Source organism: Petaurus breviceps, unplaced genomic scaffold (genome assembly GCF_028583685.1).
Source record: "Petaurus breviceps papuanus isolate PSGF00001 unplaced genomic scaffold, PetGlider_PUasm1.0 118, whole genome shotgun sequence".
In the NCBI taxonomy this organism is placed as follows: domain Eukaryota; kingdom Metazoa; phylum Chordata; class Mammalia; order Diprotodontia; family Petauridae; genus Petaurus; species Petaurus breviceps.
This window is the reverse complement of record NW_027185616.1, coordinates 845,901-872,950: the sequence shown is the minus strand read 5'-3', so window position 1 is coordinate 872,950 and position 27,050 is coordinate 845,901.

Sequence of the window (27,050 nt, the reverse complement as noted above, 5' to 3'; positions counted from 1 at the left end):
TTGATTCCTTCTCTCTAAGTTTTCTTGACAGTGCTATCCCTTGGATCTCTTCCTCCTTTTCTGACCATTCCTTCCTGGTCTCTTTTGTCAGATCTTCACCCAAGTCATGCCCACTTATCATGGCTATGCCCCCACCACCCACCCACCCGAGGCTCTCTCTTGGGCCCATGCCCTCATCTTGTTGATCTCATTAGTTCTCATGGTTTCAATTATCAACACTATGCAGATGACTCTCATGTATATTTGTCCAGCTCTAATTTATCTCCCAACTAACTTCCAGTCCCACATCTCCAGCCACCTATTCAACATCTCAAAATGGATGTCCTATAGACATCTTAAACTCAGCATGTCCAATACTGACCTTATTATATTTTTCACCCAAACCTCTACATTCTGCTTATCTTCCATATTACTACTGAGGTACCATTTTGCTCCCAATCACCCAGGTTCACAAGCTAGGTGTCATCATTGTCTCCTCTCTCTTTCTCATCCATCATACCTAATCAGTTGTCAAGTCCTGGCCTTTCTATCTTCATTACATCTTTCATATGTGCCCTTTTATCTCTTCTGACACTGCCACCAACCTGGCTCAGATCCTCATCACCTCACACGTGAACTTTAGCAACAGCCTACTGATTGGTCTCCCTACTTCAAGTATTTCCCCACTCCAATCCCTCATCCACTCAACTATCAAATTTAACTTCCTAAAGTATAGGTTTGACAATCTTAATCCTTTCCTCCATTCAAGAAACTCCAATGTATCCCTATCTCCTTGAGAATCAAATATAAAGTACTCTCTTTGGCATTTAAAGTCCTTCAAAATGTGACCCCTTCCTACCTATCCAGTCTTCTTATATATTACTCCTCTTTGAATACCAGAGTATGTGATTCAGTTACACTGGCCTCCTTTCTGTTCCTTACACACAACCCTTCATCTCCTGACACTGGACATTTTTACTGTTTCCCAGGCCTAGAAATCTCTCCCTCATCATCTCTATAACCTAGCCTCTATGATTTCCTTCAAATAACAGTTATAGTATTACCTTCTATAAGATGCCTTTACCAGTCTTCAATAATCTTGGTGGCTTCATTTAAGGCACCTAGGTAGCATTATGAATAGAGTGCTGGGACTGGAGTTAGGAAGACCTAGATTCAGATATGGTCTTAGACACTTAGTAGCTATATGACTCTGGGTAACCTCTGTCTGCCTCAGTTTCCTCAAATGTAAAATAGGGATCATAATAGTACTTAGTATCCAGGTTGTTGTATCAAATGAAATATTATTTGTAAAATGCTTAGCAAAAAGCCTGACACTTAGTAGTCACTTAATAAAGGGTTGTTTCCTTCATTCTTCTGAGATTACTCACAAATTGTCCTAAATGTATCATGCTTGTACATAATTCTTTGCATGTCTCTCCATTAATCTGTATGATCCTTGAGAGTAAAGACATTTTTTTTGTTTTCTTTGTTTGTTTGCTTGTTTTGCCTTTATTTGTAGCCCCAGCACTTTTAGAATAATGCCTAGAGTATGGAAGACACTTAATAAATATAAACTGATACGCATTCATTGCCTAACTAAAATAAAGAGTTTGGAATGGGACTGGGTAACAATATGGTGGGTCAAAACAGTATAAGCAAAACAAAACACAGGAAACAAACACTAGTTTAAAAAAATAAAAATTATAGAAGAAACCACAAACTTAACAAGTATAATCTTTAATGTGAATGGACCCAATTTGCCAATTAAATCAAAGAGAATAGATGAAAAGAAACAGAATCTCCAACTATATTATGCACAACAAAAATATTTTAAACAAAATGCATTATGTAATTAAAATGATAGGTGGTGACAAAACTTATATTGCTTCAGGTGGTGTCCTATTGCTTCAGATGATCCAAGAAAGAATGTTACAGAGTTTTAGAAAATTTCCCCTGGGGGTGGCCAGGTAGCACAGCGAGTAAGAGCACCAGCTCCAGTGTTGAGAAGACCTGGAGATCGAATCCCGGGCTCACACTTAGCACCCACCCAGAAACACCTGGCCATGTAACCTTGAGCCAGTTACTTAACCCCAATTACTTAGGGGCGGCCAGGTGGCTCAGCGAGTAAGAGCACCGGCTCCAGTGTCGGGATGACCTGGATCAAATCCGGGCTCTGATACTTAGCACCACACCCAGAAATAACTGGCCATGTAACCTTGAGCAAGTTACTTAACCCCAATTACTTAAAAAAAAAAAAAGAAAGAAAATTTCCCCTGCCCCTCCAGACTTAAATTGAGCCATTTGAAGATGTACTGTTCTAAAACCCTGGGACAGAGGTCAGTAGCATTTCCTTTCCCTGACATATGGATACACATAGTGAGGACCGACAACTTCTGATCATGTAGAGGTAAGAAAAAGGAGAGAGACCTCTTCTTCTCCATGACACCCAACTCAACCCCATCATATCAGATAATTAGCAATTCCCCTCTCAGCACCAACCAAACAGATACATTTAAAGGCACATAGCCTAAGATTACATCTAAGTGAAATATATTGTGTATATATGGGGTGAGGGGAAAAAGTAAGGGTAGCTTACTGAGCATAGAAGAAGGGTCCAAACAGAGAAAGAAATGCTACAAGGACATTATCCAAGACAGATACATGCAAGGGTAAAAATAAGAAAGTAAAAGGCCTTTTTTCTCAAAATCAGTATTTTAATTTCTCTCTTCATCAGACTCCCCTCCCACTGTTTCTCTCCCCAAGACATTCTGCCTCACCAATCATCATTTTTGTTTTTGGTTATTCATCCTTTTCAGTAACTTTCATTTCCCTTCACTTCTGTTGCAGCTTTAATGTGCTTCTGATATCTCTTTGAGCACAATGTCCTCCTTTTCTAAATTACTTTTTCTCTCCAAAAGTCCTTAGCAAAGTTTTCAATTCTTCTCCTCACAGTTAATTCTTTCAACCCACAATCATCACAGTTTGCAAATTCTATATCCATTCACAAAGTAAGCCTGTGTGGAAAGAATATTCACCAACAATTGATTACTTGCTGGAATCAGATTTCCATTTTTTATAAAGTCCAATTTGTGTGACTGAAGAAATAAATCTCTTCTCTACCTTCATAAATTTAGAGGCTGCAATCACAGCCTTAGTATCCCTAACTGCAGGCAGAATCTGGGAAGCCTATTGAAACCAACCCGAGTGCTGAGATAAATGATATCATATGCCTGGCAGGCTCTTAGGGGTCTCCTGCAGAGAAGCACTCAGCATTTCCACTAACAGCTGCTACCTCCCCTGTGAGATATGGGGGTTGGCCTGGACATCCTAGAGCAAAAAGAAAGCTGCAGCTGGCAGGTAGTTAAACTCCTTTAAGTCACAGTTGACATGGGCTCATTCAAACCCTTGGCCACTCTTCCATCACCTGATTATGACCTTGTTTGAATGACTCTCTGCCTGAGAATAAGCTGGCAGGTAAAAGGGTGGAGTAGCGGAGAAATTAATGTCCACCAACCCTTCTCACACTTTTCGGAAACTTTCTGATTCATTAAATCAAACCCAACCAACATATCTTCTTAAATATTTATTAGGTGAGAGGTTTAAAAAAAGGATTAGGACTTAATGTGTTATTTTGCTGATATAGAGGATTCCAGGTGAGGAAAGGAACTATCAATGCAGATTGGCATCTTCTTTACAATTTACAGCCTTATAAAAGTTGCCTTAGATCTCTCTGAAATTAAGTGAATTGTCCAGGGGTACAAAGCCAGTAGATGTCAGAGGCAAATCTTGAATCTAAGTCTTTGGATTCCAAGGATGGTTCTCAATCTACTAACCCACACTGTCTAGCTGAAAGAGAGAATATAATCAGAGAGAATATAAATAACGCTAAGTCTGTACCCTCAAAGAGCTGATAATCCAATGGCTTTGAGATCTTATAGTGAAAAGGAACTGTCTCCAGGAAATAGCAAATCTCTGGAATTGCCTAGTTCCTTTTCTTTCTTCCTTGTGTGAGTGTGTGTGTGTGTGTGTGTGTGTGTGTGTGTGTGTTGTGAATAAGGGGTGCCACTATAAGTCTTATTGCTTGGGTAGAAAATTACTTAGCCAGCTATTACTATTTAAAAATTTAGACATAATCAGCTTATAGACTTCCCTATATCCATCCTCAATTATTGCCAAAATACGGCAAGTGGTATTTCCCTCAAGCTGTATGCTGCTCTTTTATAACATCCTGTCTCCTTCCAAGCAAATGACAATGTACTAGATTTCACTCCTATAAACATGTTTGGAGATGACCCATAGTTGATGGCCCTATATGCTTCAGAGATGACAGGGTCTACATAAGTTGATGCCAAAGTAAAAGAATTATAGGATAATAGCATTAAAACTAAAAAGGGACTTTAAATATATAGACAGAGGGTATGGGTTTAAGGTGAATTTGAGGGAATGACATAAAAACAATAATGTATGCAGAAGAGAGAGGTAAAATAGGGTAAATTATCTCACATGAAGAGGTGAGAAAGACCTATTACAGTGGAGAGGGAGATGGGTGGAGAGGCAATAGGCATTGCTTGAACCTTACTCTCATCATCATTGGCTCAAAGAGGGACTAATATACACAATCAGATGAATATAGAAATTTACCCTACCTGACAGGGAAATAGGAGAGAAGGAGATTAAGTAAATGGGGGTGGGGTAGGGACTGATCGAAGGGAGGACAGATCAGGGGAGGTGGTAGACAGAAGGAAAACACTGGTGAGGTGGGAAAGGGTGAAAGGAAAGAGAGGACAAACATTTTAGATTTAAAAGGAGAGAGAGGAGGAAGAATAGGATGGAGGGAAATATACACGTAGTAATCATAACAGTGAAAATGAATGGGATGAACTCTCCCATAAAATAGAAGCAGAGAGTAGAGTGTATCAAAAACCAGAATCCTACAATATGCTACTTACAAGAAACTCACCTGAAGCAAAGAGACACACACAGAGTAAAGATAAGGGGCTGGAGTTAAATCTAAAGCTGAAGTAAAAAAAATAAAGCAGGAGTAGCAATCCTGACAGACAAAATTAAAGCAAAAATTGATTAACTAAAAGAGATAAGGAAGGAAAAGACATCTTTCTAAAAGGTACCATACACAAGGAAGCAATCAAATTAGAAGAGCAAGGAATAGTCTACCTGTCAGATCTATGGAGAGGGGAAGAATTCATGACCAAACAAGAGATAGAGAGCATTATGAAATGTAGAATAGATAATTTTGATCATATTAAATTACATTATTTATTATATATTAATATATATTAAAACTACAAACAAAATCAATGCAACCAAGATTAGAAGGAAAGCAAAAAACTGGGAAACAAGCTTTATAGCAAGTGTCTCCGATAAAGGCCTCATTTCTCAAATATATAGAGAACTGAGTCAAATATATGAGAGTGTAAGTCATTCCCCAATTGATAAATGGTCAAAGAATGTGAACATTCAGTTTTCAGATAAAGAAATAAAAACCTATCTATACGCATATGAAGTAGCACTCTAAATCACTTTTGACTACAGAAAAGCAAATTAAAACAACACTGAAATACCACCTCACATCAGTCAGATTGGCTAATATGACAAAAAAAAGGAAAATGATAAATGTTGGAGAGGGTATGCAAAAAGTGGGACATTAATGTACTATTGGTGGAGTTGAGAAGTGATCTAACCATTCTGGAGAACAATTTGGAACTATGTCCAAAGGGCAACTGAACTGTACATACCCTTTGATCCATCACTACCACTACTAGATCTATATCACAAAGGGATCATAAAAAAGGAAAAAGGACCTATATGGGCAAAAATATTTATAGCAGTCCTATTAGTAGTGACAGGATATTGGAAATTGAAGGGATGTCTATCAATTGGGGAATGGCTGAACAAGCTGTGGCATATGAATGTAATGGAATACAATAAGAAATTATGAACAGGAAGATTTCAAAAAAAGAAAAAATCCTGGAAAGACTTATACAAAATGATGCAAAGTAAAATGAACACAAACAGGAAAACACTGTACACAGTATCAGCAACACTGTGTGATGATCAATCACTAACTAACTAACACTATCAATAACTCAGCTTTTCTTAGCAACACAGGTACAAAGGACTCGAGATGAAAAATGCTATCCATATCCAAAGAAAGAACTGATGGACTCTGAATGCAGATCAGAGCATCTTTTTTTCACTTACTTTATTCTTTTTCATGTTTGTTTTTCCTTTTGATCTGTTTCTTCTTCCACAACCATGACAGATATGGAAATATGTTTTACCATGATAGCATGTATATAAACTATATCAAATTGCCTGCCATTTTCTGAAGAGGGGAGGGAGAAAAATTTAGAACTCATAATCTTGTAAAAGTGAATGCTAAAAATTTTCTTGATATGTAAATGTGGGGAAAATAAAATACTACTTAAGATTAAAAAAAAAAAGAAGGGACCTTAGCGAAGATCTAGTTCATCCTCCTCATTTAACAGATGAAGAAACTGAAGACCTGAGACATAAACTTGACCAAGTTCACATGGGCAGTGAGTAAGAGAGCTAAGAATTGATTCTAGTTTTCTTCTAAATTCAGAGCTCTTCCCACTACACCAGTCGCTTCTTTAGGTACAGGCACTTGCCAATTGCAAACACTTGGTTCCCTTCTCTTGCTATGGATACTCACTCTTCCCAAACAACTTCTCACTGCTGTATCTACACGTATGTGTCCCTTTCCCCTTTATTTGTCTGAATCTGAGGCCATTGGATCAGAGATTCAGCATTATCTTTGCTACTTTGCACTGTTGGCACAATACCTTTTACTGTTAGTTATCTTTTATGTATATATTCCAGTTTCCAAACTATAATAAATTGAATTGAGTTCCACAAATATGTATTAAGCACCAAGTATGAACAAGTCACTGAGTTGGATGTTAGAAAAATAAAAACAAATAATGAAAAATTCCCAGCCTTCAGGAATATAATTCTACTGCATTGGATAAAGCATATATAGAGAGAAGTAAATACACAAAATATCAGTAAAATGATTTAAAGAGGTAAAGAATGTTACAATACCAGGATATCAGGAAGGACTTCATGCTGGAGGTGGTATCTGAACCATTCAAGAACTCAAGAAGTCACTCTCAGTCTGAGTATCTGGGTTGCTCGTGGTGGTGATGACCTATGACAACAGTATTCCCTAAACTTTCTGACCATATATGTCTGTCTATATATGTGTGTATACATAAAAACATATAAAGATTTATACATATGTGTGCATTCAGTCTCCCTGTGAATATGTTTATACCCCATCACACACACACACACACACACACACAGATGGATGGATATAGAAATGTGTGTATGCAGTTCACTCAGGACACTAGAGTCTACCAAGGTCTTCCTTCCTATCTGGGGAGTAAGGAGACATTGGAATGAACTCATGTCCCTTGGACCCTGCTTCCACTTACTAAATTTGTCCTGAAATGTTCTTCCTCCTCATCTGTGCCTTCCATACTCGCAGACTTCCTTTAACTTCCAGCTAAAACTCTATCTTCTACCAGAAGACTATTTGAATCCTTCTTATTTCCAAAACTTTCCCTTTGTTAATCATTTTCTATTTATCCTGTGTAGAGATTGTGTATGTTTGTTTGTTCATTGTCTGCCTTGTTCGATTTTGAGCTACTTGAGGGCAGGTTGCATATCCAGTTATTAGCACAGTGCCTAGCACATAGTGGAGAATTAATAAATGCTTATTAACTTACTGAGTGAAAACTGTATACAATATGAATTGTAAGTCAACCATCACTTAGTATATTTACAACAAACCTACTACATGCTAGGCATTGGGTTAGAAGCTACGGCCACAGAGAAGGAGAAAAACCAACAAAACAACAGTCGTATTCTCAAAGAGCTCACGGTCTAATGGGGAGACAATTTGTATACGACCATGTGCAAACAAGATATATACAAGAAAAACTGAAGATAATGTCAAAGAGAAGACACTGACATTAATATATACTCAGAGTCACTCTTGTAGAGTTACAAGGGGTCTTAGAGGTCATTTAGTCCAATCTCATTTTAAAGAAGAAGAAATAGACCTAGAGAGATTTAGTGATTTGTCTCAGGTCGTCTAGGAAATAGGTAGCTGAGCTGATGTATGGCGTTCATCCAGAGAACTCTCAAACTAAAGGGAGAAAAAAAAGATGGCACCAAAGCCAAAATGATGGGTACAGGCTTGAGTGGGAGAAGATGAGTGAAGGCTCTCAGACCGTGCCAGCCTCTGGCTCTACAGCGTTAGAGATAACTTGCACCATTGTTCATCAGGCTTGGATCACATGCCGAGTTGTGAGAAATTACAACACTCATTTAAAAACAGCTTTCACCTACCCTGAGTCTCTCATCCCCTTCCCCCTCCCATTCCAGCATCCCCACCTGAGCAGGATACTGAGTTGGAACCCCAAGGATGGGAACCAGAAGGAGGAGGAGGAGAGAGCATACTGGCACTGTGGGATCATGGGAAGGTGAGGGCAGAAAGGGGAAAAGTTGGAGGGCAGGTGGTGGGGGGCAGTTGATGTGCCCCCTGTTGTCGGCAGTCGAGGTGGGCTCCTCTGCTGTCGTGTGATGATGGATAGCTCAAACCGTGCAGGACTTTTTGGGCTGGAGTTTTGTGAAATTGTCAATCAGAGAGGCTTCAAGAGCTTGGGGAGGAAGAGCAGCTCTCAGCAAATGAGATCAAGGTTTTCTCTGAATAAGAAATTGCTGTCAGAGAGAGATGAATCTAGACTGGCTTGTTTAACTGTCTGATCCACTTAAAACCCCAGTGAGGCTGGGTGAGCTAGAGAGAGAGGGGCACAGTGTCACACAGGATGATGTCTGAGTCAGACAAGCAATGATTTGGGAGGACAGCAGCTATTATTCTTCAGTGAAATTATTTTATACCTTTTTATAAGAAAACTTTTACCTCCTTTACAAAACTCATTTTTGGTTGCTTCTGACAATTGATCAGTGCACACCAGCTAAGGGAAAGGGAATTAGCAGGCCCCACGGGGGAAAAAATTGTCTTGCTTATTCTTCTGTTTTGTGATTGTTTCATTCCATATGCCTCCACCTTGTCAGCTGGATTGCACAACATCTTGGGGATAAATGTCTTGAAACTCCACCTCCCAGGAATGTCTGGGATCCCCAGGGCCTTCCTTAAAAGTAATCACAACAGGCTGCCATACATAAGGTCAAAGTTGGTAGAAGAGGCAAAGAGGATCTGTTATTCATTAGCTGGGCTATTCTACCTGGAGTAGTAAACAGATCAATGCACTGGAATAAGGAAGACCATGGTTCAGCTTCTACCTCAGTCAGCAGTGTGATTCTGGGTGAGTCACTTTACCTCCAGTTCCCTATCTGTATAATGAGGATAATAATATTTGTACTAGGATCTTGGGACCTTAGGGTCTCAGATTTAGAGCTGGAAGGGACATTAAAAGACAATGAGTTGGATAGAGAGTAACCAAGGTAGTAGAAAAGAGGCAGCAATCCAGCTGAATTCTTCTAATACTGCCCTCCAAAAAAACTTTAAAATAACTTAAAAAAAAAGAGCTTGGAGCAGCAGAGCCAACAAAAGGTCATAGAGAGGTATTTTCCCAGACGAAAACAAATTGAGAGGATGGCACAAGAGGTCTGTGACACCAGAGCACACACAGCAGTGGCAGCAACAGTGGCAGTAGCAGCAACAGCTTTGGAAGTTCTCAGTTCAGAGACATTCTGGGTCACAGTTTTAGGGTGGAGAGGAGTGCTTACGGTCAATGAAAAGAGAGCAGAGGCTCTAGACAAAGAAAGATCCAAGGCAGAGAAGAGGACTAGCCCTTGTGGCTGCAGGAGCAAAGGGGTCCTGATCAAGTTCCTGGGCCAACAGAAGTGCTAGTGCTTGTGGCTGCAGAGGACCAGGGGCCCTTTCTGGGTGAAGACCAAAGTATTGACCTGAAGAGCACACTTCTCTCCATATCATACCACCTTGGAAGCACCAAGAACTTGTGGATCCCCAGGACTAGCTCTGAAAATAGCAGCATGAAAAAGCTTGGGAAAGTACTTCCCCGGGGCAGCCAGGTAGCACAGCGAGTAAGAGCACAGGCTCCCGTGTTGAGAGGACCTGGAGATCGAATCCCAGGCTTGGACACTTGGTACCCACCCAGAAACACCTGGCCGAGTAACCTTGAGCAAGTTACTTAACCCCAATTGCTTAGGGGCGGCCAGGTGGCTCAGCGAGTAAGAGCACCGGCTCCAGTGTCGGGATGACCTGGATCAAATTCGGGCTCAGATACTCAGCACCACACCCATAAATAACTGGCCATATAACGTTGAGCAAGTTACTTAACCCTGTTTGCTTTAAAAAAAAAAAAAAAAGAAAGTACTTCCCCAATCCCAGGTGAGCAGAGTCTAATTTTAACATAAAGTTCAAAGTCAAGAAACATCCTTGGAAAATGAGCAAACAGTAAAACAAAAGATGACAACAACAAAAAGTTAAAAAAGTTGGCCATAAAAAGCTGCAACAGTGTCAGGAAAGACAAAGACACAAACTCAGAAGACAGTGCCGTGAAAGAAGGCACAACCAAAGTCTCAAAGAAAAATGGTAACTGGATACAATCACAACAAGAATTCCTGGAAGAATTAAAGAAAGAGATATGTTATACAGGGAAATTTGGTAAGAAGAAATGAGAGGAATACAAGAAAATTATGGAAGCAGAATTAACAATCTGGTAAAACAGACACAAAAAATAATGAAGAAAATAACACCTTAAAATACAGAATTGGCCTAATGGTAAAAGAGGTACAATAATTCACTAAAGAAAAGAACTCCTTAAAACACAGAATACACCAAATGGAAAAAGAGGTACAAAATCTCACTGAAAAAAATAATTCCTTGAAAATCAGAATTCGGCTATCAGAAGCTAATGACTCCACAAGACATCAAGAAACAATAAAACAAAGTCAAAAGAATGAAAAAAAAAATAGAAAAAAAACCTAAAACATATCATTGGAAATACAACAGACCGATGAAATAGATCAGGGAGAGACAATTTAAGAATTTTAAACTATCTGAAAGCTATGATTTGAAAAAGAGCCTTGACATCATTTTGAAGAAATTAAAAGGAAAACTGCCCCAATATTTAAATTCAGAGTATAAAATAAAAATTGAAAGAATTCACCATCACCTTCTGAAAGAGATTCCAAAATGGAAACTTCCAGGATTATAGCCAAATTCCAGAGCTCCTAAGTCATGAAGAACATATTGCAAACAACAAAAAAGTAACAATTCAAACATCATGGAGCTACAGTCAGAATTACACAAGAATTAGCAGCTTCTACATTAAAGGAGTAAAGGGATTGGAATATGACATGCCAGAAGGCAAAGGAACTAGGATTATGACCAAAAAACCCATCCAACAAAACTGAGTATATTCCTTTGGGGGGGAGGGGGGAAATGGACATTTAGTGAAATAGACGATGAAATTTCCCTCGTTCCTGATGAAAAGACCACAGCTGAATAGAAAATTTGACATTCAAACAGAAGATTCAAGAGACGCATAAAAAGGTAAACATAAAAGAGTAATTACAAAAGACTTAATAAAGTTAAAACATTTACATTCTTATAGGGGAAAATGATATGTGTAACTTCTAAGAACCTTATCATTATTAGGACTGTTAGGAGTCTATATGGACAGAGGGCATGAGTGTGAGTTAATTATGTTGGGATGATCTTTAAAAAAAATGAAAGAGTGAGAAAGAGGAACATACTTGGGAAAGGGGAGAGGTGGAATGGAGAACATTTCACAAATAAAAGAAGTATGCAAGGAAGTATTTTTATAGCACAGTTTTTACAGGGGAAAATGGGGAGGTTGTGGGCAATGCATAAACCTCATTCTCATCAGAATTCATTCAAAGAGGAAAGAATTTATATATATATATATGTATATATACACATATATGTATATATATATACACACACACACACATTCAGCAGGGCATAGAAATCTATCTGACTCAAATGGAAATAGGAGGGGAAAGGGATTAGAAATATGGGGGAGACAGAAAAAAAGATTAAAGGAGGCAATGATTAGAAGCCAAACAGACTTTAGAGGAGAGAAAGAATAAAGAGAGAAGAAGACAGGAATTATATTGGCTACTCTGATTAATACAATGATCCAAGACAATTCCAAAGGACTCATGATGAAAAAAAAATGCCATTTACCTCCAGAGAAAAAACTGATGAACCCTGAGTACAAAGTACAGTATAATTTTCTCACTTTTTTCTTTTTTTTTTTTTGCAATATGGCTACATGGAAATCTGTTTTGCATGATTTCACATGTATAATTGATATCACCTTGCTTGTTTTCTCAGTGAGTAGGGGAGGGGAGTAGGAAGGAAAGAATGTAGAACTCAAAATTTTAAAAGAAAAAAATGTTAAAAATGCATAAACAAGGGGTGGCTAGGTGTGCAGTGAGTAAAAGTGCTGGCCCCGGAGTCAGGACTACCCGAGTCAGGACGACTCAGTTCCGGCCTCAGACACTTAATAACCACACAAAAACCTAGCCGTGTAACCTTGGGCAAGTTACTTAACCCCAATTGCCCTCCAAAAAAGGCAAAAAAAAAAAATAAACAATAAATTTATTTTTAAAAAAGACAATGAGTCTAACCCCTCATTTTACAGGTGAGGAAATGAGTCTCAGTATGTTAAGTGACTTACCCAGGGTCACACAGTCAGGAGATTCCAATGAGACTGTGTCATTAAGCAGTTGAAAGACTTTAAACCATTATAAATGTCATTACTCATTACCATGATTTACTTCCCCAAGAATGCCCTCTCCTCTCCTTTCTTCCTATCTAAATCCTACCCATCTTCCCAGGTCTAGCTCTATGCACATTCTCTAGGAAGCTTTACATGACTAAGAGTTTTTCTACCCTCACTGATTAAATGAGACAACATATGTAAAAATGCTTTGCAAACCTTAAGGTGCTATGCAAAGTTTAGCTAACTATTAGCTTTGCGCCTCTCCTCTAAGGTCCTCACCAAAGATTTAACATATAATCATATGATTTTGTGCCCTGTTCCTTGTTGCATCATGTGAAGTCATTGTGTCTCTTCCACCAAAGTGCACATTTTTAAAAGTTGGCACCATGTTATAGAGTTCATCTGATCCTTCACAGACCCTAAAACCATATTAAGCACATAGTACATGCAGAATAATATTTGTTCAATAATTGATGATGGCTGTCCCATAGAAATGATAACCTAGTTACTCAGAGAGGAAATTGATACCTTCACCTTAATTATCAGTTTGCCACTCTCTTGGCCACATTGAAGTTACCTTACTGCTCTTGTGGGGCCAGAAATTTAGGATCATAGACATTTAACTGTCTTTATAGGTCCTCTAGTCCAACCCCTTCATTTACAGATGAGAAAACTGAGACCGAGAGAGGTTAAGTGACTTGTCTGACCTTATATAGGTAGTATTAAACCTAAGACTCAAACGCAAATCCTGTGACTCCAAGTTCAACTTTTTTCCTACCATACCTGGTAACTGAGAGGTCTGGCTCTCCTTCAGAACATTTCTTTCCATTCTTTTCTTCTCTAGACACATCTTGAGGAAGAACTACTGGTATCTAATTCCCAGTCAGCCTAGACTATAAGGTTTGGGATAGAAATAGAGAATGTAATTCCATTGAAATATGGGACTTTGTTCTTTGAAAATTAAGTCTAAGAGAGTTGCTTAGGGCAGTGAAAGTTTATAAGTGCCTTGCCCTAGATGACAGAGCTAGAGAGAGTCAGATGCATGGCTTGAACCCACATATTCCTAGGTCTAAGACCACTCACTATACAGTGTTATCACCCTCTTTCCTGGAGAGAGCCCAAGAAAAACTCCTACCATGTCTTCCTTTTATATCCTTCCCTGTACCTTCTCCCTCCCCCTTTATCCTGCCATCTCAAGGCTTTATACATAAAGAAGGATGCTTTCTAGGTAACTGAACTGAGTGAGGAGGCCAGCCTTCAGCCACTAAGCTCAGAGCTCCAAGATAAAGATGCCAGTACGATGACACTAAGTCATTTCATGGCCATTGACGGTGACTTGTTTTCCAAATCTTCCCTGTTTTGAAGTTGGCTTGAATTCAGCCTGCAGCTCCCCTCCTGACACATAATATGTCTCTTTGCACTTGTCCTTGAAGTTCAAAAGTCGCTTGAATTGTCACAACGGCGATAAGTCAAAGGCCTGTGAGCTCTCACAAAGCACTTGGAAATCCAGGCTTATAAATATTTTTGCTCGTCTGTGACAAACCCCTCTCTGTGAGGAAGAAAGTGATTACCAGTGTTGAGTCTAAGCCAGTGCTCTGTCTCTTTCAGTAGGCACATGCCTCACATTGGTTAGTTTTAGGGGCAGATTGGGAATATCCATAGCTATATTTATAATGGTGTCCCCCACCCCACCCTGGTAGACAACCATTAGGGGCACCATCAATCAGGAGAAACTAAAAGCAGTATCTCATAAAAAGACAAAAGCTAAGGTGGGGGTGGCAGGCAAATGAAGCCCTGGGGATCTCGTTCATGGAGGCCATATCTCAATCTTGTCCTTAGGGTTAAGGTTGGGACAAGTGGTACAGAATCAAACCTGAGGGAGATCTGCAGGACATTGGAGTATGTATAGATAAAGTGTTTTAAAATTTTTACCTTTATTTTCAATTACCAAACATTCACCTTCTGTTCCTTTCACCAATCCCTGATTTAAAAGAAAAAAGGAAAGAAAGCAAAATCCTTGTAACAAATATACACAGTCAAGTAAAATAAATTCCGACCACCCCCAAATTGATGTCTTATTCTGCCTCTTGTATCGATCACTTCTCTGTGAGGAGATGGCACAGAGCATGACCAGTGGATGGAGATAGCATAAATTCAGTTAGTGGCAGATTTCTTCACCATCATGTGGGTAAGCCTAGGTTCCCAGATAGGGTGACTTAATTCAGTCTGAGTCTAATTAGCCCTTTTGGTTAAAGAGTTAAGTTACTGAAGACAAGGTCCTAGGTTTGAACCTTTTGTGAATCAGTTAGCTAAAATATGACTAGAGACTACAGCCCTAACAGTTTTCAGGCTGACAAATGGGAGAATGGGAGAAAAGGAAAGGATGTGGAGAGCTTTGCACAAATGTATCCTTAAAACTGGAAAGAAACCAAATCCCCAAAGCCTATGCCTTGTTGGGTCAGGAGTATCACTGCCTATACAAAGAACTCAATAGCAACAAGACTAGTCCCCCAGGCCAGAATTTTCCTGACTGGACTATCTTTTCTTTTCACTCCTGCTGCTACCCATGACACTATTACAGACTCATGATAAGGTCCCCAGGGGACTTAAAGCTGAAACTTGCTAGATACACAGTAAGCTACGGGTACATTTTTTATGGTATTTCCATAGGGATCAGAATGATGAGCCAACTAGTTCTCGAAGAAAGCTTGCTTGTAAGAAATACTAACAAGAAAAATACACAATATTCCCTCTCTCCCTGCTTTGCTAAAAGCTGCCTGCCGTGCCTGGAACGTATGCTCTCCTCGCCTCCCCTTCTTAGAATCCCTCTGCTCTTTTTAGCTCAAGAACTACCTCCTATAAGAAGTTTTTTTCCCCTAATTTCCTCTGAACCCTAGGAGTTATGGCCTTCTCCCATATTACTTTTTTATTTACTTTGTATATGCCCTTCCAAGTTTAGAACTTTGCCTCATACTTCACTGACAGTATTGAGGCCACTGGCTAAGATTTTCCACATTTCCCCTTCTCATCTCACATCACTCAGGTATCTTCTTCCATTATCTCTTCCTCTCCCCATGTCTGACAAAAAGTGGCACCTTTGTCCTTACCAAGCCAAACCCCTTCTCTTTGCATTTTGGACTCCATTCCTCTCTGTCCCCTCCATCAAACTGAAGACTTTACCATCCCCATGCTCTCACCAATCTCTCCTTGTCTACTGGCTGCTTTTCTCTGCTGCCTACAAAAACACCCATCCTTAATAAACAAACAAAAACCTTCACTTCATACCAATATCTCCACTAGCTACTGACCTATATTTCTACTCCATTTTGTAGTTAAACTCCTTGAGAGACCTTTCTACAAATAGTGCCTCCAATTCCCCTTCTGGCATTCAGTCTTTCTAAACCCTCTGCATTCTGACTTTTGATATCATTTTTCAACTGAAGCCCCTTCCTCCAAAGTCATCAAAGATCTCTTATTTCTCAAATCCAATGGCCTTTACTTAATCCTCATCCCTTTTGAAACCTCCATTACCTTTGACATTATTGATCGCCCTCTTTTCTGGATATTCTATTCTCTCTCTTTTCTACACACTGCTCTCTCCCAGCTGTCCTCCTTCCTATTTTGACCACGCTTTCTCAGTTTCCTTTGCTGGATTTTCACCCAAGTCACACTCAGTAATCTTAGTGCTGTCCTGTGAAGGTCTGTCTTTGACCCTCTTATCTTCTCCTTCTATATTCATTTGGTTATCTTATCTGCTTCTAGGTATTCAGATCATCTCTATGGAGAGGATTTTCAGATCTACTCACCCAGCCCTAACCTCTCTCAGGACTTCTTTTCTCCCATAGACAATTGCCTTAAACTGACCATGGACAAATCTGAACTCATGGTCTTTCCTTCCAAATGATCCCCACTTCCAAAGTCAAAGGTGCTACCATTATTCCAGTCACCCAGACTTGCAAATTTGGTCTTATACTCCACTCACTTGCACTTACCCCACACATCCAATCTGTCGCCACGTCTCAGCATTCCTACCTGCACAATGCCTGTCTTGTATATCTCCTTCTCTCTACTCACACAGCCACCACCCTGTGCATGCTCCTGTCACCCCTGCCTGGACTATTGCAACAACCTGCTGGCTGCAGGAATCTCTTTGCTTTAAGTATCTTTCTACCTCAGTTCATCCTCTATTTAGCTGTCAAAGTGATCTTGCTGAAGCAAAGTTTTGATTCTATCACCCCGTATTCCATAAACTCCATTGGTCCTCTGTTACTTCCAGGATCAAGTGAAAAAAGAAATGTTTGGCCCTTCACAACTTGGTCCTTCCTACCTTCCCAACCCTGCGATTCCCTTTCTTGATCTTAGGCCTTTTCACTAGCTCTCCCCCTTGCCCAGAACATTCTCTATTCTCATCTTTGTCTCCTGTATCCAAGACTCATCTCAAATCTCTTCTTCTCCAAGAGACCTTTTCTAGTCCTTTCACTGTTAGTACCTTCTCTCCTACACAGCTGTTTGCATGTTGTCTTCCTCAGCACAAGAGTTCCTTAAGGACAAGGATGGGGATTTTGCTTTTCTTTGAATCTTCAGTGCTTAGTACATTGCCTAGCACATAGGAAATGCTTATGGATAATGGTGGCTATAGATTTTGGATTTACTTCTCGGTGAACATGTTGTTTCTTTCTAATAGAATGTAGCACCTCAAAGGCAGGGTCTGCTTTTATTTTTTTATATTCTATCTCCAACACCTAAATCAGTAGCAGGCCTGTAAAAGGTGCTATATAAATGTTCATCAAATATTTGGATGAACAAATGAATGAATGAATGATGCATACCTAAGAATCAGGTTGGGCTATTTCTTCCTTGGCAAGCAAACTTTTTTATTAACTTTCATTGAAATATCAGAAAAACCAACTAACTTTATAGTAAAATAGGACTATTCTCATCAATACTGTCTAGGTCTTCTACCTGGAGCTTCAGGTTGGCCTGAAGAACAGCTCTACCAGTGAGATAAATGGAATGAAAGCTCAAATCACAAATGAAATGATAGCGTCTCACCATCCACCATAGTAACTTGTTATTAAAGTTCTTGTAGCTTTTTTAGAAGGTAGCATGGAAGGTTTTAACTGATAACTAGCAAAAGGTAAGTAAAAGTACAATTAATATTCAGTGATCCATGCTATATCTGTTCTATCTTCCATTAATCATGGTAATGGAGAATTGAGTTGGCTTTCCCCAGAGGCAAGACTTGTGGTAGACTTTGAAGTGGTTTTCCAGCTTTGAGGAGTCAATGGTAAATTTTTATTGTTCTTCAAAACTATTTCTGCTAAAGGGCCTTAACTCTTATAGCCTATAAGCTTAAAAACTGACTTTTATATCTTCCTGTTTCCTGCCCTTCATACTGAGATTCGTTCCATCTTCCTGGCTTGTGGTCCCTGTCCTTTGAGCCAACGTCAAGGGCAGACCAGAATATAGGTATTCTATTGCTTCACAGTATGAGTTGGTTTGGGAATCATTACTTTAAAGGATGGATAGGATGGGGGAAGGACATTCTAAGCAATTCACATCTACTCTTAAAATTCAATCATACTTTCCTGGTAGTTATTTTGCAATGACTAATTTAAACAAGCAACTGAATTTCATTGATGATGCCCGTGTAAATATGACCTTCATTAATTAATTAGCTAAGATTTACATCTTGTTTACTGTTTAAGTTCACCTTGATCATATAAAAATATGAATTAGAAATGGGTACAAGGTTTCAGGGCAACCCTTACTTTTATATCAGTCCAACATGAAATGGGTTTTATTTTCAAGTCTTTGCACAATAAATCTCAGCTAATGGTCATTTAGGTCATACTCCAGAGTAAATGAACATCTTAATTCCCTTGACTGACTCATGGTAGCCATAAATGTATCACTATTACACCTAGTGTATTTCTAACCCTTTCTGGTTAAAACATAGCTCCCATTCTTCTTTCCCTAAGTTACAGGGCAGCTAGAATGAAGGATCCTTTTTTTGTTTTTAAACAGTAGGTAAATCTGAACAACTCCCTCTTCCCCACTGCAAAGGAGATGGCTTTGTGCTCAGTAGCTTCCTGTGAAGGTATAATAAATGTGTTCGGAAGCTTGGTGTGATTTATTAAAGTGCATTGTATTGCATTGGTTTTACAAGAAGATTAATTTTTAATAAAGAAGCCTATTACCTCACTATTTGAGGACTTTCACCCACCTAAGAAAAATGGTTTATGTTCCTACGGAAATAGGCATAGATTCTCTGCTGGCACTGGCCCCACTAGGCACACTTCAATTTCTTACCCAATGAGGGAAATTTACTACATAAGTGGAATCCAAATGGAACCTTGACATCTCTTCAACACAGTGTTTAGGGAAACACCATTTTTCTCCCCCTAGGCTTTTTCTAAACAACTCTCTCTTCTGCTGCTGGACAGTAATTCCATCTTCATTGTTAGTGCTAGAGTGAAATAATTCTGATATCCCCCTGAAGTACCTACCATTTACTTCTTCAGAACAACAAGGTTTTCCCTTTATTCTGAACCCAGGCCTGATGAGGCTAGAGAGAGGACAAACTACTCCGGGAACTAAATATTCCACTGGATCTGGGATCTCACTGAAGTGGGTATTCCTCTCCCCCCCCCCATCCCCTCTCCCCATCACAATAATGAAGATATCAACCCATCTACTCATATCTATCCTGGGTGACTCCCATCTATGTCTTTCCATAAGTTCTCCATGGGGGTCCACCTAACATTCTGGGGGTATTCCTGGCATTTTCTGGGTATTATGAAGAAAACAATGGAACATGCCAGTAGCCATCTGGATTGCTGAGTATCTCAGCTATCCCACTATATCTACATATTTCACTATACCTCTCAAACATCTCAATAGCTGTGCTGCCACAATATGCACCCTCAGTCTACCCCCAACCCAACCCTTGATTTTCAGTTCTGGAATAATAGCCAAATCAAGCACCCAAACAAGGTCCTCTTTTTGCTGTCCACAAAGATAGGAGAATGATGGCGGCCAGGTCCCAAATCAAATATTTCCATATACGTGCCACATGTTGACAGCTATATGTATGTTAGATTGCTAGCTACCTGCATTTTACTGGAATTATTGCTGTAAAGGGTCTGCCAATCTCCTCTTCTTTGGCTCCACTTTCCACCCCTATAACTTTATAAGTCAAAATAAAGGTTACTACTCTCCTATAGATGGTGTTCCTTATTAGAGTGTAAGCTTCTTGAAGGTAACATTTTGCTTGTTTGTTTCCTCAACAGTTAGCACATTGCTAGGAACATAGTAAGCACTTTATAAATGCTTTTGCATCTGTTCATTCCATCATTTACCTTAACTCTTGGTTGCCCTACTTTCTTTTTCCATCCTGTATTTCTTTGACTACTATCACAAATTTCTTCTGGCCATTTCTCTGGCAAAGGAAGTTACTTGTTTATGAATTGCAAGGTCTCTAGAAGTTGTGGGTACCTACCTTTTGACAATATGCATTCACTGTCTTTAATTCTTTATCACCAGTTTGACTATGAACAATACTTTAAACATATTCAGAAGAGAGCTTTTTATGAGGTCAGAAACTCAGAGACACCAATCATTGTAATTCTCAATCATTGTAATTCTACAAAAGAGACAGTCTCTTTTGTGCAGCATCTTTTGTCTCTTTTTATGAGTCATTCTACAGTTTCCCTTTATATGCAAGTTTGGAGTTCTTAACCTAGGGTCCTTGAACATATTCCTTTTTTTGTTTTGTTTTGTTTTTTTGAGGAGGGGAAGTAGGGCAGTTGGGGTTAAGTGACTTGCCCAAGGTCACATGGCTAGTAAGTGTTAAGTGTCTGAGGCAGAATTTGAACTCAGGTCCTCCTGACTCAAGGGCCAGTGCTCTACTCACTGTGCCACCTAGCCACCCCTCCTTGAACATATTTCTAAAAAATCTTTTGACAACAGCATTTAAATATAATTGATTTCCTACATAATCCTATATATCTTATTTCATTCATTTAAAAGCATCACTCTGAGAAAGGATCCATAAACTTTACCAGAATGCCAAAGGGGTCAATGACACCAAAAAAGTCAAGAATCCCTGATCTAAGTAGTTGGTAGGGTCTGGGACTTAGGGAAGGGTGAGGGTGAACAGGGAATAGGTTGAAGAGGGAATAGTAAATTAGGTTGAGGGTCCTATTGTCCACTAGACCTTAGGAACTGGGGTAGGTAGGAAGGGTAGATGGAGGGCAGTAGGAGACCTGAGCTCATTCTAAGGTCTCTCCCTCTGTAGGTAGCATGAATCATAGCAAAGGGAATCTGTTGCTTCCACTGATGCCCCCAGCCTTCTTTGGTTCCTGTTTGTTCACTAATGGGGCTACCTATATAATTAAGTTATAATGAGGATATAACGAGACCTATTAGCAACAGGCTTGTACCCAATTGATTTCTTTGTTTTGCAAATGTGTTCGGTAATGACCCATTTTTACATTAAATGAAATTATCACCAGAACCCAGCTCTGCCTCTGTTGACACTACAGCTCCTAAGAGGGAGGATGAGTCCAGCTAATTCTGAGAAAGACACTGTACTCACTCTTTGCTATCTACAAACTGATGGGAAAACACAAGGGAAAACTACCTGCCAACTTTTCAGTAGAACCTTCAACTTGAGGCTTAGGGGATTTTTATGTCTATGCGTATAACGCATACACACAGACATAATTTTACTATATATGTATGTGTATACATATATATATATATATACACACCCATACACACATATGGAGAAGGAGTGAGAGAGAGAGAGATAGATAGATAGAGAGAGAGAGAGAGAGAGAGAGAGAGAGAGAGAGAGAGAGATTAAGATTTTCTCTGGCTGCTCCCAATGCCTGGAATGCTCTCACTCTTCTGCTCTAACTACTAACTACTGAAGTCCCAACTAAAATCCCATCTTTTACTAGAAGCTTTTTCCATCCCCTTTTAATTCTGATGCCTTCTGTCTATTAATTATTCCCTATTATCCTGTATTCATTTTGTATATATTTATTTGTATATATGTTATCTGCCATAGAATGAAAGCTCCTTGAGGGAAAGGAACATCTTTTGACTTTTTTGTATCCCCAATGCTTAGCACAATGCCTGGCACATAGGAGGGACTTAATAAATATTAACTGATTTATTGATAAGTATATATATATATGTGAACATATATATGGGTATGGATGTGTATAAGTTATATATAGGTTTGTATTTATCTGTATATGTACACCTACATATATCCCTATGTATGCACACACAAACATAATACACATGTATGTATATGTATATATAAATATACACACAGTATAACTATAAATACAACACATGCATATGTGCATATATGTGTATATATATATACACACACATGTATAAATACATACACATAGTCACATAATACTTATATTTGAGTGATAGGAACTGGCTTAAAGCCTGACTCTCTATCCACTACTTTAAGATATCTATCACATATTGGGATGATACAGAATTGTGATTTCATTGTTATATAGGAATCTCCCATTGAGGAAACTCCCCCTACCAAAGGACATAAGGACCTTCTTTCCAATCTACAATTTTTGAGGCACGTCTTAGGCACTGAAAGGTTAAAATGTCTTGTCAGGGCTCACACAGCCACTATGGATCCAAGGCAGACCTGGAACCCAGGTGTTCTACCTCTCCATCCTCTATGCCCCTCCACCCCTCTATACTATAAAGAGATAATTGAGATAGAAAACAGGAACAGATTGAGACACTATCACTATAAATTTATGGACAGAAGTCCCATAACATCAGTCACTGGGGAAAACTAAAAGACTTTGGGAACATTCCCAATCTTAAGGTTGAAAACATACTCTTTCAATACATGTCTCCTTTTGCTTTGGTTAGAAGCACAACACAACGAAACACTGAGTTAGACTGACTGACAGAGTAGGACAACTCTATAGTTCTTAATCTAAGGGGTCTTTTTATCCCAGTGATACCACCAATTTTGTTTTGTGTCTACTAAAGGGCAATGTGGATGCCCCCCTCTCAGCCTTAGTACAGATACCTAACTCTAAGCCAAACCATCTAATTCTTAAGGGCTGGAAAAATACTCTTTTATAAGTTAAAAAACCAAACAAACAAGTAAAAGGAAAGAATTGGTGCAGCCTCAAGAATCACAGGCTTTAAAACTACAAGGAGCCTTAGAGATCATCTGATTCAATCTCTTCTTGCTACTGTGATTGATTTAGGAATAATCTACTTGGATTGGCATGTTTAGGACTAAGAAGTCCGTTTTTTGAGTACTGAACCTATTCAGAGCTGTTCAATGACCCTGAAACAATATTAGAGCTAATCAGGAGAGCTCATCCCACAGAAGTGCACTTTGTTCACCTTTCAGTTCCTCTCCTTTTTGCTCAATGCATAAATGATAATGCTCCAGAATTTTCATGTGCATTGGATGCTTTGGCCCTGGATTTCAGAATAGGGATATATGCCATTAGCATCCTAAACAATCCTATATTAGTCTATTTCATTTCCTGTTGTAAGGCATTTGATGAAAAATGAAGACAGTGAGGTAACCTTGAGTACATCATCTAAGGTTTATGGACCTGTTTCCTTATATGTCAAATGAAAAGGTACGTGAGCTCCTGTGTCCCTTCCATTCCTATGCCTTCATCCTGTGGTCCTTTTGGTAAAGAGTTAAGGGATTATCCATGGAGAATATTGCATGCTAGACACATTACTGGTTTGTTTATGATAAGTAATTATTACGAGGAAGGCCTTATTCTGGGGAGCAATTACACACTGAAATGACTTATTTAAATATTTCAAAAGATATTGATAATTCTTTTTTTCTTTTTTAGGAGTCAAGGGAGTCTAATTATCTCTACACAAGGTCTTTTATATTGCAAAAAATTAAATTGTTTGAATTGAATAAAATTGAATTATTTTTATTGAATTGAATTGGAAATGAAGGAAGATAACCTAAAATGAAAGAGCAGACCATTCTGTAGGGTGGGATATTTACCAGGCCTTGACCCAGATTCAAACCCAGACCCTCTGATGCCAGTTTCAGGGCTCTTTTCCTGGGAATTATTTCCCCCACTCTTCTTCAGGGCCGAGATTGGCCATTATGTTTACTCAGCACTCAACTGGGGAATTGTTGATTCACGTGCAGGCTAAAGTGCTTGCTAGGATGCTTAAATAGCAGTATCCCTTGGTATCTTCCATGAAAAAAAATAGAAATAAAGCTCTGTATTGTCATCTCTCTTATCTGTTCCCTTGTTAGCAGCACCCTCCAGAGAGAGAACTAGGCTTCACCCCACTATTTCCCTAAGACCTTTTGTCCCAACTTAACCTACTCCTAAGATGTTGTAATAATAATAGCAATAACAACAACAATAACAACATTGCTACTACTACTAATAATAATCTTTTTTTTTTCTTTTTGGAGGGCAGTTGGGGTTAAGTACCTTGCCCAAGGTTACACCGCTAGTTTTTTTGTGTGGGTGTTAAGTGTCTGAGGCCCTAACTGAACTCGGGTCCTCCTGAGTCCGGGGCAGGCGCTTTACTCACTGCGCCACCTAGCTGCCCCTACTAATAATAATCTTGAGAAAATGTGGACAGAAAGTTGACCTAAGAGCCAGGAAGACAAGTTTAAATCTGTTCTCTGACACATACTTGTGTGACCCTGGGCAAGTCATTTGAGTTTGCAGTACTTTAGACAGCTCTCTAAGATTATCAATGGAAGAGAAGGTACCAACCTGCATTGGGAAGAGGATTTTCCTCACTAAGAGGGTGCCCCATAGCTATAAAATCACAGGTCCCGTTCCTATCCCCAATAATATCTCACATTCATGTAACTGAGAAGAAACATTGTATAGTAGATGGGGTCAGGAGTGACCAAAGTTTCTGATATTTATTAGCAATGTGAGAGAGATATGGTCCAGTGGAAACAGCACTGTCCCTTGAGCCAGGGGACAAGATTTACAATTTTGCCTCTGACACCTGATAATTGTGGGACCTTAACCTCCCTCAACCTCAGTTTTCTAATCTGTAAAATCAGACTCTTGAACATGAGGTCCTTTGTATTCTTTTCCAGCTCTAGATTTCTGTCATGAAAAAGGACATAGCTTCTCTTGGCCTTAGATTCCTCACTGGAAAAGCTATAATAAGGAAAAGCTATAATGATGGGTCTAGAGGAAATTTAGTTTGGGCAGAGAGGACTGTCACAATTGTTGAGTGAAGACATGCAGGGAGAGGGGTTTGCTCATCCCTTTAGAGGTCTCTTATCACTATGGAACGTTCCCCCCCAAAATGATGTGATAATCCTCGGAAGGTCAAGGGAGGTGGTTTAGTTACCTCCATGGGAAATGTTGCCGAATGACCATTGAAGGTTAGAAGTCTCACCCTACCCCCTGTTCCTGTCATCAGCATCCTGACTCAAAACTCCAGTCTACTTACCCTGGCTTCTGCTATGCTTTCTTGTAGGATAGTGCTACTAATAACTGTAAGTGTTCACCTCACAGTATTGTAATCTAAATAAATTAGATCATATAGGTGAAGTAAAACACCAAGTAACTATTGACCATTATTATAGCCCTCTAGGATTCACAAAGTACTTCAGAATCTCATAAAGTAATATCATTAGCCCCCTTCTACAAATGCATATCCCCATCACTTTCATTATCAGGATACCAAAAGTCCACCTTCCAGAAATTCTGCAGTCCAAAGGTTGGATTTTTCCACCCCTGTACATTTCACCAGTTTCCACTTCATCTACAAAATTTTCAATATCCTGCAGTTTAGTGGGACTATTAAAAACCTGTCAGAGAAGTGCTAGTAATGGCAAAAACATTTCTCAGGGGCCGTCAATTTCCCCAAAATATCCATCAGGGCTACTGAGCCCAACAAGGAAATCCTCATTTAGAAAATGCCAATTCTTATTATGAAGGTCCTGAAAATGCTCACTAAATATGTTTGTGAGGTGAGCCTGGCAGAGAATGGGAGGCATGGCAGGCAGCTCCCGGCTCCAAAGAAAACACCCACATCAAGGCTCTTTCTTTCTGAAAGGCTATATTTATTAATTAAGGCTTAGTTATAGAAAGCAAACAGAGGAGGAGATGGGAGGACAGCAGCAGAGAGGTGAGCCACTTCCCCTGTCAGAACAAATTCTGATTTCTGTTTTAATTCAACAGCATGTTAGTATTGCTTCAACTCCTCTCTTATTTTCAACCAGTGAAATGTTCTGAGTCTCACAGGGAGGCTGCCCTTAGGGGTCCTGCCTTTTAGGTGGTCTATGCAACCTTGTGCCACTGAGTCAGCCTGTGCCCTGCTGTATAACATCAACCATAGATGGCTGTGAGCCAAGGATTATATTATCATCTTATTGTTGAGTTGTTTTTCAGTCGTGTCCGACTCTTCCTGGCCCCATTTGGGGTTTTCTTAGCAAAGATATACTGGAGAGGTTTGCCATTTCCTTCTCCATCTCATTTTACAGATGAGGAAACTGAGGCAAACAGGGTAAAGTGACTTGCCCAGAGTCACATAGCTAGTAAGTATCTGAGGTCAGATTTGAATTAAGGAAAATTAGTGTTCCTGACTCCAGGCCCAGCACTCTATCCACTGTGTCAATTGGCTGCCCAGATTTTGTCAGACAAAGCCTTATTGTTAATAGGCAAGTGAGTTTCAGATAGATCTCTAACAACAGGTAGGATATGAACAGACAGAGAGGCAGTGGGAGGTCAGTGTCACAGAATCATAGTTCTGGAGTGGGATGGGTCCTCAGAGACCCTGGAGTCTAATCACCTTATTTTATACATGAGGCAACTAAGGCCCAGAGAGGTCAAGTCACTTATCCAGGATCATATGAACAGTAATCAGCAGAGGCAGGATTTAAACCCAGTCCCTCTGATTCTAGAACAAGTTTTAGCCCCTTCTGGGGGTTATACAGCTCAGCGGACCGTCTGTTGGCCTCAGAGTCTGGAAGAACTGAGTTCAAATTAGGCGTCAGACACTCAGTAGCTGTATGGCTCTGGGCAGGTCACTTCATCTGTCTCTCTTGTCTCTCTTTAAAATGGGGATGATAACAACACCTAAGTCTCAGAGTTTTTATGAGGATAAAAAAAGATGATATTTGTAAAGCACTTTGCAAACCTCGGAGTGATATATAAATGCAACAAATTGTTGTTGTTATCATTACTGTACCAGAACAGTTTGAGAAAAGAAAGGAGGAGGAAAGAGAAAGAGACATAC